The sequence below is a fragment of the Thermobia domestica genome, chromosome 6 (assembly GCF_964235325.1).
Source record: "Thermobia domestica chromosome 6, izTheDome1.hap1.1, whole genome shotgun sequence".
Lineage (NCBI taxonomy): Eukaryota > Metazoa > Arthropoda > Insecta > Zygentoma > Lepismatidae > Thermobia > Thermobia domestica.
The window spans coordinates 211849417-211868912 of NC_137459.1; positions in this window are offsets into that span (position 1 = coordinate 211849417).

Genomic DNA, 19496 nt, shown 5'->3' on the forward strand with positions numbered 1-19496 from the left:
AAGTGTTCCAATGATAATTTTAATTTTATAAATTAGTTACACTATTTAGATCATTCTTAGTTCTCTATTTTGAGTCTTTATATCATATGATAATACCCTAAGTTACTTTATTCAATATTAACAAGTACATCAACATGAACAAATTCAAACACATACACAGCGCAACTATAATACAAAGAGCAACAAATAAACACACATGGTTATATTTCCTAACCATGATCCAGTAAATCATGGCATTTTTCAGCATTTCGAATAACACGATAGAAGCAGTATTATAAAATATTACAAGAGTAATCAACGTACTGCAAATATACAATAATAGTAACAATAATTATATACACATGCTAAACACGATTATTTAGAACACAAATTCGTTGCAGTAAGTATGTACACTATTACACCTATTTCATCTTTGCTCGATCATTGTCTTTTTTCTTAGCGATCTTGCTTTGAGCACTTAGGATATATTCCGGGTCTCTGCAGGGCATCCCACGTTGTACCATAGAATTACTATCTCAGGAAGCATACACTCTTTAAAAAACCGTATAAGTTTCGGTAGCATAACATTTTCCCATAATTCTTCATCTCTTCTTACCTCCACAATGTGTAAAGGTGATTTATCATCAATGTATACAACTAAAAAGCATTTGTCTAATTTGGTAATATTCAACTGGCCCTGAATTTGGTAGTAGTAGTCGCTGTTAGTGTTTAGTCCTATAGTTCCGTCTGGAAGGGCTCTAAGAAAAAATGTCCCTTTCTTTTTCTTTATCTCTTCAGTGACATCCTTATTTCTGAGTGAAGGAACACACTTTACTTCCACTAACGCATCATCTTCTACTACATATCCTGAAATATGATTAGAAGAGAATTAATTGATAGACTAGAATGAAAAGATTTTTTTAAAGTAAAAAAAATGAAATATTTAAGTTTTACTTCCCACGGTTATGCCGGTTATGCTAAAGGAGATCATCAATGAGTAATGAATGAAATGGTGGAATGAAGAAAGTGGGAGGAAATGGGAGATCACCGAGAAAACCCACGCACACGGTTTTTGTCCACCACAAAGTTCACTTGGCGGGTGCTGGGATCAAACCCGGGACCCCAAGCACCAGAGGTGAACGCTCTACCACTGAGCCACCGCGGCCCCTTTTTTTACAGTAATATAATAATCTGTCTGTCCCTTTTCCATAAACAAAAAGGAAGTGGTTTGGTTTCGTTCAGATTCAGTTAATACCTCTAATTATAGCACACTGAACAAACAGCACTTATTAGAGTTAAACACTTATTATATTATATGAACAAAGAAGTTGAAAAATATTTCTTACCATCTGGACTACTAGCGAAGAAACTATACTTAGAATCAATATATAATCCTCGTTTCTCTACTGTCACATTCTTCTCCTCCGCAAACTTTCGTAGAGCAACATCTTCATGATTTCTTCCGTATTCTATTGATGGTGTCGATAGATTTCTCTTGTATAAAATGTCTTTCACCAACACATGGCACGAAGTGTGATCTTTACGTTTCACAACTTTACCGAACGTGGATGACGTTAGACGGTTGCGGCGATGTTCTTCATAAATCAAATTCCCATGCTGTCCGCGGGAGGATACTTCAATCAAAGTTCTTTCATCTGAACTGACCTAATATGAAAAATAATGTAAAGCATTCTTGAAACAGGACAGGGTGAACTGAAATTTGTAAGCGATATTGTAAGCACAAATACAGAACTACTTTTCCTACAAATACAGAAGTTCTGTAGCTACTTTTCCTACAAACATAAAAAGGAATGATCATTAAACATGTCCGTTTTTACATATTTCGCAAACATATACCTCGACAAAGATAATTTTGAAGAAGTTTTGAGACAACCTGGAATCGTAGAGTTGAAACATATTTTATAATTACATGAATCCACAAAACTGATAGGCTCCCAGAAATTCTCGTAATTTTCTCTACTTACTCAATGTGTATCCATCCACACATAAATTATAAGAATTTAAAAAGAATTTCGCTTGATTTCAATTAGTGGAGCATGACATATCAATTCTGTGATTCATGATTGTCTCTAAATTTCATTTTCACGGCTATCCGGGCCCTATACTTTTACTAATATGTGTTCTAAGGGCTACGCTTACTGAGCTCTTTTGTTTGATTGTAGTGATGAGAACTATCCGTACTTACCGTATTGATTGCGCATTTTTATCCGCTCCTAATAGAAAAGGAAAATTAGTAGGAACAACTTCGTCAAAGTACTTCTACATATAAATGTCCTTGTCAGTGCAATATGTTAATGTGTGTAAACAATATTCATATAAATTTTGACTATTATAAAAATAATGACTTACATCATAAGATTGCAGCTGTACTTCGCAAGCAGCCCGAAGTGATTCCGGAGAGAGTGGTGGTTTGTCAGCGTTCGGTCCATAATCACGATTAGTTGATGGAAGCTGTAGTTTCCTTCTTACTTTCCTACTAACACTTTTTGATCGGTGTTGTTCAGATCTTCTCTCAAGAAAGCGTTTGAAATGCATTCCAGGAATTAGTTTTGTCATAGATTTCCAGGGACTAAGATGCCATTTCGCCATTTTGTTGTATGCAAGGCCAGTTAAATAGCACCTCCGTTGAAACGACCCTCGTTTTCTAAAGTTAATTCTTTTCCCAGCGTTGAATTTTGACAAAATACTCATGAAGACTTCTGCTCTATTAGTCGTCTCATTAGGTAGCAATTTGTCTGCCTTCCTTATCAGCTGTTGGACTGCTGACATTATATGATAATATAATCCACTTTTTTGAAGAATCGGTACTAAATTTTCATCATTCTTTTTCGAGCAATAGTATGTCTTACATTTTTTGTGATTTCCAAAAACATGTGAAGGCCCGTTTCGAAGATCATCTTGCAGGTCTTGGACGCTCTTCTTTGCTGCCGCATTCCTGGAAATGGCACCGCGAGCAGCTGCTCTAAGGTGTGAAATTCTGTCGCGCAGGATCGCTCTGCTTTTGGGCTAAATTGTGTTATCCACACGAAGTTTGTGCAATACTTTCGTGTAATTTTTCACACAATGGTTAGCACATTTCACCTTCACTACTTCACGTCCATATGACACTCGTTCAACTATTCTGCTGTGCACACTTGAATCCCCATCTGCTACAAACCTTTTATAGCGAAGACCGTGCATTTCCTCACTCTTACTAAAACCCTCAACAACAATGTCTGCTTCCATTGCACTTGAAGATGCTGTCCAATTACGGTAACATATATGATCTTGTGACTGTATATTCTTTGCAGCAGCTGAGGCACACACAGAGCAATATTTATTTCTAACTCCAAGAAAGGGAAGTTTATTTGTTTCTTGACCGATGATACAGGCCTAAAAGAAAATAAATAATGGAAAATCAGTTACAATAGACATTACTAATTCCCGAAAGTTTAGGCCTTACTTTTGTGTAAATAGGCAGGTAAAATGGTATTTAAAATACATGGCAAATAGGCACTAGATAAGGCAAGATAAAACTGCTTCTTGCTATAGTTAGACATATGGGTTTCATTTTGGGGAGAGAGGGACGGGGCAGGCCGTGGAGAGAAATCCCAGGCAGTCCTGAGGATATACCAATAGGGGTATTGAAGATTTTTTATTCCAAAACAAGAGAAATGAAATGAAATGGAGTATTTACTTTAACGTCCCACGATTATGCTCCGAGGCTAAGGGAGACGGACAAGACAAATGGTAGATGGTAGATCTATTTCAATCAATGTGTACTATTTCAGTAGTCGTATGAAGTACGTAAATGTACGAGAGCATCCGAAATCAAGAAAATATAAACTTTATAAAATGAGTCGGGTCGGGCCCTTTTAGTAGTCTGGGCCCCCAGAATATGACCTGGCTTCCCTGTTCTCTGGGCGGCCTAGGGGGAGGGTAATTGGGCGTAGTGTGAGAACGATTGGCGATACATGAACGAAAAAAAGAGAATAACATAGAGAAGTAGGACAAAGCCCATCAAATGGCGTTGAGACGATACCTATGGCTCCTCTTGTGGTGGGTAACTTGAAAATTTCAAACTTTGCACAACAAAACAGCACTGTGCATAGTAAACGCACCTGCGCCAAAATTATGCTTATCCTTGTTACTTTCTGCTCAACGGAATGATACCTTTTTCATGGTGCTCATCAGCTTTCAGCTCTTCAGCGTTTGAAGTTAGAATAAAGAATATTTTTCTATTTTTTTATTTCTTTCTAAACTATTTATCGTTAGAAAATTTTATAATAAAAACCCGAGCCTAAAAGCAATGCTATTGTTGAACACAGTATCATCCAGCGCAAGTATTTCAATTAAAATTTGAGATTTTGACATGAGAACACACTCTTGATCGAAAACGAATACTCATAATTTACTAAACGAATACTTCACGAAAACGAATACTAAATGACAAATGCAATCAATGTCCGCGGTGTTTTGAAACGAATGCAATGGAGAGATTATATATTGCAAGTAAGTGCGTCTTATTTTTTGTTCCTTTAGCCACTGCAGAGGTTTCAAGCAAATCCGTAATGTGCCTTGGTAGTTACAGCCATGGTAAAGGTTGTCTCTTTGACCTATGTTCGACATTTAGGAGGGTTTTTACCCCTTTCAACCTCCACGTATTCCAATATAAAAAAAAACACGTATTAGTTACTTTTTGTTTCTTTATCCACTGCAGAAATCCGCGATGTACGTTGGCAGTTATGACCGTGATAAAAATTGTCTCATTGCCCGAAATTTGCACTTTAGGTGGGCCTTTACCCTCTTCAACACTCTCATTGGCCGATATACAAAAGCATGTATTTCCTACTTTTTGTTTCTTATGCACTGCGGAGATATCAAGCAAATCCACAGTTTGCGTTGGTAGTTGCAGCCATGCTAAAAGTTGTCCCCCTGCTTAACTGTAAGCAGAAAGTGCAATATAATAATAATAATAATAATAATAATAATTTACAACAACAGATATTATTATTATTATTATTATTATTATTATTATTGTTATTATTATTATTATTATTATTATTATTATTATTATTATTATTATTATTATTATTATTATTATTATTATTATTATTACCACCATCGACTTTCCAGCTGGGGCCCCTTCTCTTTATTTTGCGGGAGTCCCCCGCAGAAGTTTGCTACGCTACTGGATCCGGCATTATGCCAATGTTCCTTATTTTTCTGTTACCTCTGCCAGTAAGTACTATTTTCATTAACTTATTAAACATATATAAAGTTTTTATTACGACTTAATACATTTCATACTTTATTGGCAAATGTCCCCGCTATAGCGTAGAAGTAATTGCTCACATATATATGTGAGCTATCAGAAGTTTGATTCCCGCTGATAACACTCATACAGAAATTAAAAAAAAAAAAAACAATCTTAGGTTAGTAGTAATATGAGTATATATGGCAATAAATATAAACATTCTGACATGCATAACTTACGACTCCTGAAGCTGCGTTGAAGCTGTGACCGTAACTCCTTTGACTCCAACCTCCGTCCAAGTATACCGTAATCCAAGGCATCCCATCTGCATCAACATTACCCTTTTCAATCGCTATTCTTTTCTCTTCTTCGCCTGCTACTTTCATTTGTGACCAGAGAGTTTCATTCCAAACCTAAATAAAATACATGGCAATGTAGTGTGCTCTTCGATTATCAAGTGTGATCACAAAGCACACATTTGATGTTGACCCACACGTAAATATGTTTCGGCTCGCGTTCATGAGTATCAGCAAACAAGTAACCGCAACAATCGTCTCCCGCTAATTTTCTATTTTTTTTTTTGTATGGAAGTGTAAAGCAGGGGTGCTCTCTCTCTCCTATACGTTAGAATACAAAGTAAAAAAAAATGTTTAAATAAAAGAAAGGAGTCAGTTACAGAACAACGATAAAATGTATAAGGTTCGCAGATGAATGTGAAAAGTAATTCTTAGTGTTTTTGTGAACGTACGAAGAAGGATGTTGGTAAAGGGAAATGACACCTCATGATGAGATTCTCCGAAATAAAAATCACGAAAGAAAAAACAAGTGACACATGTAAAACGCATCAAATTTACTTTATAAAACGAAAAATAAAATAATCACGTCTGATTTCGAAAAAAAAATAGTAAATCAAAGTATTTACGATAAGGTGATCTGGTACCCCTAACAAATTTGAAAGTTGGCCCATTTAAAAAGCATAGCAAAGTTTTTCACTATTTTCTTCTTTATTATTAAAGTTACAAACGTCAAAATTTGAACAAACCTAGAGGAGACACATATCTATGCCCTGCCTGTTTTAGATTTTGAGAAAAAAAAACACATTAAAACAGCTTCCATGTTTGACTTTAAAAACTTGGCAACGCAGCTGCAACCCTCCCACTCAAATTTTGAGCTGGTACCTGCTTTTGTTGAAGTGCTTACACTCGTATTGTGCATAGCTCTCCCCGAAACAAATTCCTAAATACGCCACTGGTGTTCATAAAAGCATCATTGTGGTGTAATAAAATTCGATTGTTCCATTTTCAATTGCAAATTGTGCCCCCTCCTTTAAATAAATCATAGACGCAACCTGTGCCCCAAAGCCTGACTGTGGGCACCCCTGTAATCCAGAGAAGGCTAGGAAATGAAGTTTCTTTGTTTAAAGTCTTCCCCAACCCCTAGACACCCCCTAACATCAACCAAAATTTCTTTATACACATCCCTGGGTGTAATTGCTTCCTTTGCGTTTGTGTAAAAATATGTGTCACTATTCTAAATGCTCCTCCTCTTATGTTTTGAAAACCTCACAAAATAAAATTCCCAGCGTACTTACTGATTAAACGGGAGACTCAGGTAAGACCCCCAATTGCAATAAGTAAATTTCCAGGTTTCCCAGAAGGAAGTATTGCGTCACACACTACACCACACATGTTTTATGTGAGGATTGTTAATTTTATGCAAAGATGGAAGACTATAAAGAATGCATTCCAGTGAAATTAACAATAAACAGAGAGACGGATCACCGAGACTGATTTGGAATCTAAAGATGTGGGGGTTACATCCTTATACGGAGACGGACAGTGTCAGAGGAAGAAGTCTACATCTGTTCTACAAAACACAATACGAAGGGGGTATTATTATTATTATTATTATTATTATTATTATTATTATTATTATTATTATTATTATTATTATTATGGGTCTATATTTAAACCCGACCAACGAATATTTCTGGCTACTCTTAAGCTTTCAAACATAAGTGGAAAACATTCTTGCGTATTTAATTTTATCCTGTAGGGATGGTATAGAGACTTGTAGGCGGATCCTGAGGTAAGGGTCGCTCGCCACTCCCAATGGCACAAGCACCAGTGCTGCAAAAGTTCAAGTCTGTACATAATAACACTAAAGTAACCCTAAGTAGCAGTGTTACAACTCACCGCTGCCACATCTCTCAGGAATCTGTCCTGGATCCGTTCCTGATCGAGACTTACACAGTCGTTTCGAGTCAAAAATATGTCATATGGAAAGAAAAGGCATGAAAAATGTCATCTTATAGCCTTTTGCGTCGATTTCCTTATAACTTGGGGGATGCCCGTCCTAGTGTGCTAATTCACGAGGGGATGCCAGGGATTTCTCCTCTGAGATATCTTTATCCCCCTGCAAAAGAAAATTTTAATCCCAGATAGGGATAACTTTTCCCCTCTCTTACGTGTGTGATGGCTGGGTGCGTATATAAGTGAAATTCATCTGCCCTGGGAAAAATATTCAATTCGCACACTGACCCGTCTAGTTATCCAAATTTTATATAACGTAGTGAAGAATATTATTTTGCGAAATAAAGTAATGTTTATTTTGCGAAATAAAGTATTGAGGAATCTACCGGTACTTACATAGTCGTCAACAGGCCCGTAACTACGGCGAGGGTTAAGGGGCTTGGTTCCTTCCTAAATTTCTTTAGCCCCCTCAAACCACAATGCATCCGTATGATATTGATACAGAGACCTAGAATTGTTACGATTGCCCTCCTAGCATATTTATGTCCCCCAAACTTCAGTGGTTGGTTGCGGGCCTGGTCAACAAGGTTTTCACAGGTATTACATAATTTAAACAAATTTGTATAATGCAAAATAAATTTACTACTAAATCATGCTCAATTTTAAAATAAGCCATTATCATTTAGTTACAAGAACATAAAATGTTGCATTAGCCGTTACCCAGCTTTATCAATCTTGGTTCTCTTCTGTTCGAACTCACAATGAAAGTTTGCACAAGATATTTAACACGAATTTGATCTTATACGGGTGTACTTATGCACATGATACCTAGGTAGAATCCCACAGCGTTCAGGCGCCTTGCGAAATTCATTTATTAGAAAAAAAAAACTAAAATTGGGAAATGCTAGTGTGAACATTACATGGATCTATATTTTCTTCCTTCTGCACTTCCAGGAAAAGGGAGATGCAGATATTACACATGAGTATACGGTAATTTATAAAATATTGTATTGTCACCAGACATATGTGAGTAAATTTTTTTTAAAAAAAGTTATAAATCTAGATAATATAGAAGTGGCCATGTGGACAGGCAACAAAGAACGAAAGTGATTTTTTAAAAAAAACAGGGCCTAGGAATTTTATCCACTTACCATTTCACTTGATCATATTTCCCTCAAAAAATATTCATGTAATTATCTTTCAATTATTTCTGAAAGGGTTTTGACCTCTCTTTCAGAGGGTAAATTTGTCCTAGATTGATTCCAATATTTTTTCTATAATCTTTCCCAAAGATCACAAACTGACATCTGTACTATATTATTTTGCGGAAATGGTAAACTGAAAAGTGACAACTACCCTTTCCAGGAATTCGCAGAATGAAAAGAAAGAAAAAAGAAAGAGGGAGAGAGATGAGAAAAGGTTTGGGTTGCGCCGCTGTTTATTAGTCACCTGATTGGAACAACTTCAGCGAGACAGAGAACTAAACTTGCCGCTCGACTCGGGCGGAAAGAAAAAACTAAGATTTATTCGTAACTTTCAGTAAGGTTGAGTCATAGTAGCGAATGAACGTTAGGCTACAATTTGGTTTTCCCCAAATCATTAATCCCTTCATAAACATTGAAGATCTTTTTCCTGTTTTCGTCAAAATACTACGAATTTTCTCACACTAGTGACACTTGTAGTACATTCTTTATTTTAACCACATGAACTCATTTTATTTACAGATACTTTATTGTAACGAGATAATAATATAGACTTGTATGATGCTATCTGATTGGTTTTTGTGCATGTGTCTGGATAAATATAGAAGAAAAAAAAACTATACTTACGGATTCAAGTTTCCCTTCAATGTTAGTGAACATAGTCTTGCTCATGCATGGAATATCTAAAATGCTGAGGAATTTTTCTAGGTGAGAGTAACCACTTCCAATAGATACCGTGGCCCAAACTGCTGACGTATTAACAGTTGACACTTTCGTTTTTGAGTCCAATTTCTCAGTAGAATGGCTAACTTCCCGGTTGCATGCTCGACATTTGAAGTACAAATAACTAACAAGTCCTAGTCGCCGTTCTTTTATAAAGTCCAATTTACCGCCAGTGCATATTCTTCTATGGTTATCTTGAAGTGTTAATGTCCATTGAAGAAAATGTTCCAAGGTAACAATTCGATAGCCGTTTGGGACGCCATTTCGTGTCACATTTCCAAGCTCAGTCTCAAATATGAAAGTTTCAGAATCAAAGCTGCAAAGAAGAAAGAAGTGAGTATCGTTCCACAGTGTGAAACTACGGTAGACTTCCAAACTACAAATTACATAGTAAAACTGGAAATAGTAGAGACCTGAAGTAGTTGATTTCTACCACTTCCGGTTTAAATAGAAGATTGTTGAAGGAGATTGTTCCTATTCTTGGAACGATGAATCGATTCTCAGAAACCTCTTCTCGATACCTCTTATCGTTTTTGAGTTATGACAAATACTGTTGAAACCGGAAGTGGCCGATTTGTACAGCTTCCGGTTTAACTTAAGATTGGTGAAGGAGATAGGACATTTTCTTAGGATGCTGAATCGATTTCTGAAAACTGCTTGTCGATAACTCTTACAGTTTTGTCAATGAAAATCAATATTGAAACCGGAAGTAGTAGTGAATTTCTACCACTTCCGGTTTTAGTGGAAATACAGAAGTCGAAGTGTTTTGTTTGCTTCGAAATTTGAATCGATTTCTGAGAACCGTTTGACGCTAGCTATTATCGTTTCTGGGTTATGACTATTACTGTTGAAACAGGAAGTGGTAAAAATCGACCACTTCCGGTTTAAGTAGGAGGTTGTTGAAGGAGATAAGATCTGTTCATGGGATGCTGAATCGATTCCCGAAAACCACTTGTCGATAGATTTTACCGCTTTAATTGTAGGACAATAAACTGAAACCGGAAGTAATAGTGAATATGTACCACTTTCGGTTCTAGTAGAAATGCAGAAGTGGAAGTGGTTTGCTTCCTTGAGACCCTGAATCAATTTCCGAAAACCGTTTGTCGATAGCTGTTACGGTACCGTTTTATGAGTTATGAGTTAAAACCGCAAATTGCCGATTTCTACCACTTCTGATAAGTAGGAGGTTTCTGAAGGAGATGGAATCTATTCTTAGGATGCTGGAACGACCGCTTATCGATAGCTCTTACCGTTTTTGCTGTGATACCTGTTGACAGATAGACAGATGGACGGACACAGCCGTTCTAAAGAACTTCAATTTCTTATGCATAGCATAGAGGCATCATTGTGATACAATGATAGCTACGTGATATATATAGAGACGTGCAGATGAACGGGGGTCTATGGATTCATACACACCCCTCCCAGAAAATTCTGAGCAAATGAAAAAAATACTCCTATAGAAAAATAAATAGCAAATTCCAGATTTTAGAAGTTGGAAAAGTCGGATCTCACTGAGAAATGAATTTTTTCTTCTATCATACCAATTTTGTGATGATCATCAGAGCTGGTAATTGCGCGTCAAAAGTTTTTTTTTTTTTTTTTTTTGCAAATCACGTTTTTGGACGTTCAAAATGCTCAGCAATTACATTTTTTTAGTTTCTACCAGGAACGTAGCCAGAGTTCTGACTTGGGTGGGGGCATATATACTAAACTAGTAGTATAAATAGCAACTAGTATATATATACTAGTTTAAATATTTGGAAGGCAAGTCAAGATTTGGACCCCGTGCTCCCCCTAGCTACATCCTTGGTTTCTACACAACTTATTTCCGCTAGAAAGTACCCAAGTGAATTAAATAGCTGCATAAATTGCTTGCTATAGTACATGTAAATAAATTTTAGAAAGAAAAAAACATTCAAGTCATAGCCTACGATGCGGTGGCTTGCGAATATGATTCCCGATGTGAACACTTGGTCGACGTTGAAAAAAAATGGTGGATCAAGACGACTAAAACTATAAGCCAGATGAGAGGGTTGAGACGCATGCTAACATGGAGAATACACTCATTTGTAGCTACAACATATGAAATGCACTACTTTTCGTAGTGACAATGGCGTTTTTACCATGCCTTGAAAGAAAGAAAGCGACTCGCGGCTGAGTCAATACTTAGAAACAATTTTGGCGGAACAAGAATGATGAAAACCAATCCGGCAGGAGGGGGAGTAGAAATGACATGCCAATTCCAATGCGAAACCCTCTGTGCAGCACAAATGAAAATAAAAGGTCTTATCAGGTCCCCTCGTTTGCTTGCTTCTTCTCAATTCTTGGAATTCTAACCCGAAGCTAGTCAGTCACGTGATGTGCAAAGCAGAGAAATTCTTGGTTCATCTGCTTATCCCACCGTACCGTTTGCGAGATAGGATGTACTCATAACTGATAGATGAGACTTATTATTATTATGATTATTATTATTCAAACTAATGAAATAAGGGGCGGGACAACTTCACACTTATCCGTCCGATTTTGAGATTTTTCTCCTCAAATCGTTAGTTTAAGTTAGTTGCTAAAATTATTATTTTCGAAAGAGTTCTTTTATACTAGAAATAAATTAGGGAGAGGAAGGATAGTGTGAAGTTGTCCACCCATGAACAATATAAGTATAGTTATACTGCATTATATAACTAGTTGCTCCTCAGTTTACGCAGTTCTGAAGCTGCCTATCTCAGTTTTGCAAAAGTAAATATTTTATTTGACAAATATGTTTGAGGACCAAGTGGCATGTAATTATAATCGTACTTCTTCTCTTTAATCAACATCATATTCGTATACATCGCTCTTTGTCATGATATGTATCATAATCATAATTAATTCCACATAATCTCTAGTCCATTAACTTTAAATTATTATTATATTGTGCTAAAGATCGAACAAAATGACACGCACAAATTTTATACGTACCATGGAATATTTCAGAACAAAAATGATTCTCAAATGTGAATATTATTATATTATTTAATCGTCAACATTATTTATATCTTGCTTACTGTCCGATCCTAATTGACAAATATTATACCTACGTAAACCAAGATTTCGAAGATAGACCCCCCTGGTATGGCTTACGGTTCACGGGTATCCTTGCAAGCCACTGTTCTCAGCACTCTAATTTAATGAAATAACTTATAGTACACTGGTACCCTTATTTGGTTCGCAGTGAGAGAGTATTAAATGTAGTACAATATTCCGTCCCAGTCTAAATAGTGAGTCAATATATTACAGATTGTATATAGAAACTGGTAGGTACTGAGAACAGATGTTAACAACGAAAACAAAACATAATTAAAAACCAGAGACAAAAATAATGTAAATATACATTAAATAATAAGTGAAACGAATATAAAGAGTTATCTACTAACATACTTTAGTAACACGAAGCTTATATATATCATATATATACACATAATCTTACCTTTCATCATGCTGTCTTGAATCTTCAGCGGTTCCTTGTTCTTGATAACATGGAGAAGAATCATCAACAGAAACAACAATTTCAGTTTTGCGACGTTTAGCGGCGGCTCGAGCAGATTTTGAGCGCTTATTTCGTTTTCTGGTTTTTGATAAAGGTCGTTTACGAGCCATTATGTATTTGCAGTATATCAGCTCACGCCTGATTGGTAACACCTTCAACTTGTTAGCTACACTGCGAAATAAGTGATAGTAGGACCTTGTAGTTGTAGAACATCCCGTCTAAAATGCGAGTGGCGCTACCGTACAGATGTTCTTTTTAAAATGCTAACACTATGCGCATTTATTCTCAAAATACATAAAGTACGTTGGTAATACATGATGAAGTATAATATCGAGAGGAAGAAGACATTTCAGTGTTTAGAACGATATATAAATGTTGAAGATCGCTGGCCTCTTTCGACAAATATAAGTAATCAAAAAACGGATTAGCGCTGTGGTGTGCAGTTTAGTTGCATTTTTTCATTCCAATATCTAGTTCTTAAGATAATTAAAAACAAATCAAGCTTGAAGAAAAATTTAATACCATTTCATTCTAGTTAATAATAATAAGGGAATAACATATTCAAGTTTCGGAACGAAATTTTTATTAATTATTGCACTAAATTGGAACAAATTTTAATTAATTATTAATTATTATATATAAGCGCATATTGATTATATTAACATAAAATTAATCATTACTACTATTAAATATATTGCTATAATGTTATATACTCAGATCATTTCGATAAATTGCGTTCTTTAGTAATTCTGAGTAGAGTGCCAACGCCCTTAAATGAAGAAAAGGAAAATCTCAGGAAAATGTAGAAGTCTTTTAGTCTGAGAGAAAAAAGAAATGCTGGTGGAGAAATGGCTTATGAATAATGACTATTTTGTAGAATATTTCACTTTAATATCACCATTAATTCATCTTCCGGCTTGCTTGGTTGTGAAAAGTTATAGAGTGTATTGGTATACTATGTAATGTATGTGTACTGTCGCTGATTTGTGATAACAATCAGAAACAGAAGTAAAAGGTAAATTACAGCAATAGTTTTCTTTTAATTTTTATATTCAAGGGGAGACGGAAAACCTACTTTTATCTTAACATTTGTTTTTATTAAAATTTCTATTCGGGTTCACCCTCTTCCCCCTCAAAATTAAATACGGAAATGGAGAACTTATTTAGAATTTGATTGTTGATTCCAGTATATTTCAAGCATCACTTCTCAGATCTGGGCCTGTGATATGTCGATACATAGCTATCGTCGATATCTATGTTATAATATATCGACATTCGATATCGCGAGTATATGGACATTATTATATCATTCTAAATTTTCGATTTCGAAATAAGGGGGCCCCTAAGACTTGCGATGGATGAAGAAATTAAACTTACTTTTTACAATATTGTTTCCTAATCATAACATTTTTGTTACCACAAATTGCAATGTAAATACATCCACTTGCAAATTTGCAATATTATATGGTATAATTTCTTTGGCGCCAGAACTTTTCTGTTCCCTTTAAAAAGAAACAAAATAACGTGCAAAAGCAAGTGCTTCGAACTTTGAACTAGAATTTACCATAAGAAAGTTTTTATTTCTCTCTCTTGGAGATTTCCACTCCTTTTGGCCTTTGTGACTGCCCATTGACAAAACGTGCACACATGATCGTTATATGCATTCATGCTCTTAGACAGAGTCAGAGATTTTGAAAAGAAAACGACTTTTTAATAATAATAATAATAATAATAATAATAATAATAATAATAATAATTATTATTATTATTATTATTATTATTATTATTATTATTATTATTATTATTATTATTATAAAATGGGGTTTGCAACTATAGTCCAATTTCTTTATCTTACATGGGAGAGCCGCAAGTCTGCTACGCCACTGGTGTCCCCTATTTTGTGTTTGTCTCATTTTCGTTTCGTTTATCTAATTGTTTTTGTGCTGTTAGGCTTTTATATCAAACCTTTTATTATATAACTTTTTTTTCTTTTTATGAGTTTTTTTTGGGGGAAAGAGGAAAATGCTTTCTTCTTATATCTGTTTCTTACCGTTCATCTTATTTGAACTGCTTAAGTAAGTCATTTTGTAACTTTTGATGTCATCCAACTCCGTCACAATAATAAAATTGTCATTCTTAACAATTTATTTTACTCTCTTATTTGCAGTTTGCCACACTGATATATTTGAGACAAAATTGAGGTTTTGTCCAACGCCTTTCGGATTTGCAACCAATCCAACTGCCGAGCTTTTTGGGTTGCCTGCTATTGCAGGAAAAGGAGAATTGCATTTGGTAATGCACTTTTGGATTCGTGTATACATGGAAATGGTACACAAATGTATTTTTATAATTCTTTGGAAAACATATTCCCAGCGCTTACGCATATATGATCTTCTAAAATCAAGATACCACCTCACATGCAAGTTTAAATTTATGCTTCTAGCTATTACTTAGACCTAGTATCATTTTCCCGATGATTTTGAACTAAGGGGATCTGTTTTATTTATTTTTGAAAATTGATCTAGAAAAGGAATTATTTCCAATTCACTCTTCATAGATTTTAACAAAATGTGCTTATCATCTACGATTTGTATGAAATACATTAGAATATCAAATCAAAGTTCTAGGCCATTTTGAAAGAAGCTTTCTGCGACGTACTTAAATGCTCCTTTGTACAGTACATAGTGTGCAATTCACTGGTTACATGGACATTACACCTTAACCTTTAATTATATTTTAATACAACTTCAAACACAAAGCAAACAGACATCCTTTGTCATGTGCTAATAGAAAAGAGCTTTTATAGAAAACTCAGATATAAGCCCAAAACACCTAAATGTTTTCTTTGGGTATAATCCCCACTGCCAGTCTTGACTCCTCTCTCTTGATCCCGCTAGTTTTGAAAATTAAAATCCATCGAATTAAAGTTTTGTCAACATTTTCTATATAATTTAAACTCATACTATGAATTAGAATCCGCAGGTAAAGTTCTGGACCCTCCCCAAAAACAATTTCTGGGTACGTAAGTGTCAATCACTTGTGAATCACGTTAGAAGGCAAGTTTATTTTAAAAAAATAATAATACTCTCAGGAAAGCAATAATAATAAACCTCAAATTAAATAAATTACAAGAGAATATAAATTAACGCCGAAATTTCCACGCTAATGACAGCCATGTTAATGACGAAATTTAATTTAATCGAGCTTGTACAACAACCCATTCCACAAAGTATTAAACACATTACTTCAATACCTTAAGTTCCTAATGCATTAATTTACAGAAACAATATCGCACTGATTTAATAAATACTTTGATTTTCACAGTCTCCACACTATTGACAATCTATTTTACCACCCTGCGGGAAAATGATACAAATACTTATGTAATGTGTATCTTGGGCAACAGTTTCCCTCCAACTGCACTGACCAAGAAATGACACACGAAAACCATTCTAGTCGTACGGTTGCCAGGTCATATTTCTCTTTCCAGCGAACGGCATATCAATTTAAAGTGCGCCTTTGCTGACGACTGCAGAAATGGGAACAACATTTTTAAAGTCTGTTAAATAAGAATACATTAAGATTCGAAGCTATGTTTGAAGCTTAGTAAAGTTGAACATCGCCTAAAAGTTGTCGCTTAATATCAAAGGAGTACGGATACGAACAGTGACTTTATAAGAACAAAAAACCGTGAAAATGTAGTTGATTACAGCAATTCTAATGACTTTTAAATTTCGTACCAAACTATTTTTTTACAAATAGTACAGTTTGAGGAACAAATGTGCATGGCATTGTCGAAGGAACTGAATTACACATATACTACAATTTTTGAGCAATTAGTGTCATTGGTTTAAAAATTATTAACTGGAGACAGCATTTTCGCCCTATTTTGAGAATTACCCATATATTAGGGTGGCAACGAAAATTCACTTTTGCATTTTTAATGGTCTGAGGGTCAAATTTTGTTTCTTTTTATCTCAGATGTTTACTACAAAAATTTTGAAACAATTACACATTATTTAGTGGTCGCTCAAGGCATCCATATTCACTTAAAACAACTAAAATGTGAAAATTCACATATAAATAATATGAAATACAAAAATGTGTTTGGAAACATCCTTTAGTAATATTTACGTTTTACGAATGAATATTTTTTTCAATATTTATTTGAGAAGGTATATTCAACACAAGAAACAAAATATTTTTTGACTGAGAATGAATTTACTTGGGGTGAGAAATTTATTTATGTGCTGCTCTACAACTTGGAAAAGAAATTGACCCTGATATTCCAGTTTTCTTCAGTTTTCCATTGGAGTTTTGAATGAATTCAATTTCTCGTCCTGCCAGATCATTTACAACATGCAGAGCTCTCACACGCTCTCGAGTCTGAAGGAAAATATCGTTCATTTTCCACGTTTTACGGTTTTCTAATAGAAAAAAAATCCGTGGAGATCTCCAACGTTTTAAACAGCATTCTGCTGTTCTGTAAATCAAGTCACTAAGGGCTTTATCATTCCTGGTCCCTTAAAATCTTAAGGGCACGTGTTCTTCTCCTTCACTTCCATCCCTAAATAACGCTGTAACCACGTCTTTCTTCACTGCTGCTTGGATTTCAGGATCAAAGAAACTGAGATCAATAATTGGTTCGCTCAAATATTACAGATATCGTGAAAACCTGTGCGTTGCTGCTTTTGCAATTTATGCATTAACATTCTTGTAGAAATGATTGTGCCTTGAGATATTTAGCTCATTCCTTGGAGCTGAAAGCGCAAGATGAGAGGAAAATCATTACTTCAACTACACTACGACGACAATTTTGAAGTCACGAAGCCCGTTCAGTTCACGAGATGTAAGTGAAACTGTGACCGGAAAAGATATATGTTCAGGCAATAAATCAATTTCGCTATCCATCGTGAACGATGGTAGGCTCTAGGAACGTAGAAGTTCTTGGTAATCATCTCTGAGTTGATAGTGCGTCAGCTAGTGCTTGATGAAATATATCAGCTCATACTTTACTGGGGTTAAAATCCCTGCGACAATTTTGTCCTGTATTCCAATGTTGAACTTCACATTATCAATTGAGTTCCATGCCTCAGAGGAAAAGTGAAAGAATTGTGTGTGTCTATCCATTGAAACACCGAAAACCATGCAGAACCCTGCCTCAATTAGTTCCATTATGTAACGCCTACAAGGGACTCTGACCAGATTCTTCTGCAGTTTCCGTTCCAGCAGGGTACAAGCTCCGTTTTTGTGACTTCCTTGTTACATGCTGGTGTGTCAAAGCACATTAAATGCACAAGTGTGCTTAAGTTCCAATCCTCCAGCAAATTGAAAACAACTCCCGACTGGGAGGCACCACTTCCATTTGAAATAGCAGACCCTCCTAATAGTTTCGTATCACCATTCCCAGAAATGAGGACTGCTAGTAATTAACTAATTCCTCTGAAGTGAGATCAGGTAACAACTTCTCATCCCGACACACTTTAAGTGGAGCAGAGATGGAAAAGACGAACAAATTCCACTGGCGATACCTTGCGATACCTGCGTGCTCTTCTAATAGATCCCTATTAACACAGGTTTCTCATGAGCTGTGGCCCAAAGCTTCCCCTGCAGCAGCTAGCCTGTCATATCTCTCTCTGATTTTTGCGCAATCTAGTGTTGAATAAGCACTGGTGTAATGACGTTGGCTGGTCGCCAAAACTTGGGCTTCTTTGTAATTGACAGCCTTCGGGAAGTAGGACCTCCATAACATGAGCCGTCGCAATTTTCGGAGCCTAGCATAAACTGTCACTATCATCATCATCATCATCATTGTTGATTGAGTAATTTGCTAGAAGCCTTTCTCTTCCTTATCTCTTCCTGCATTCTCAATTTCATATCCACTCCTGGCATCGTTCCTCGTCTGCCTTTATCCCTCTGCGCCAGCAAAAATTCGTGATCTTCTGGTATTTTAATAAGTTGAAGAACTTCGGCATGAGCCACATCGAAAGATAATCAAGAGTGTCCATAAACACATTTTCCTTGGTTTCAGGATCTAAATAGCATATATTCTAGAGTATATCCACGATTCCTAAAGTGTTTCACATGTATCTTGTTTTCGAATGTCAAATAATTGTAATAAATGCTAGGTTTGCGAAGAAAACCTCAAGTAAAACGAGAAAGTAAAATTAGGTTTCAAACGCCCAATGTAATATACTCGCCACGCACTCTATATATGAGACCTCTAAACATATCATCATCATACTTTACTATACATCGTGAATACCTCCGGAGGTCATGTACTGTACTCCTGTCATGTACTGAATACCTCTGGAGTCATTTGAAAACTGTACCTCAAAGAGAAAGAGTAGGGCTGACCCAGGTTAAGACACGCTAAGGTTCACATGAATACTTAAGTAATGTAAACGTAGCTATGAGTTTGAGCGCGTATTAATATTAAATATTAATATTACCTTTAAATATTAAAACATTTGAATGAAATTTTGCACGCATTCTTAAGTAACCAAAAGGAATAAATTTAGGGGGTGAGACCCTATTAAAATAAATTTCGAAAT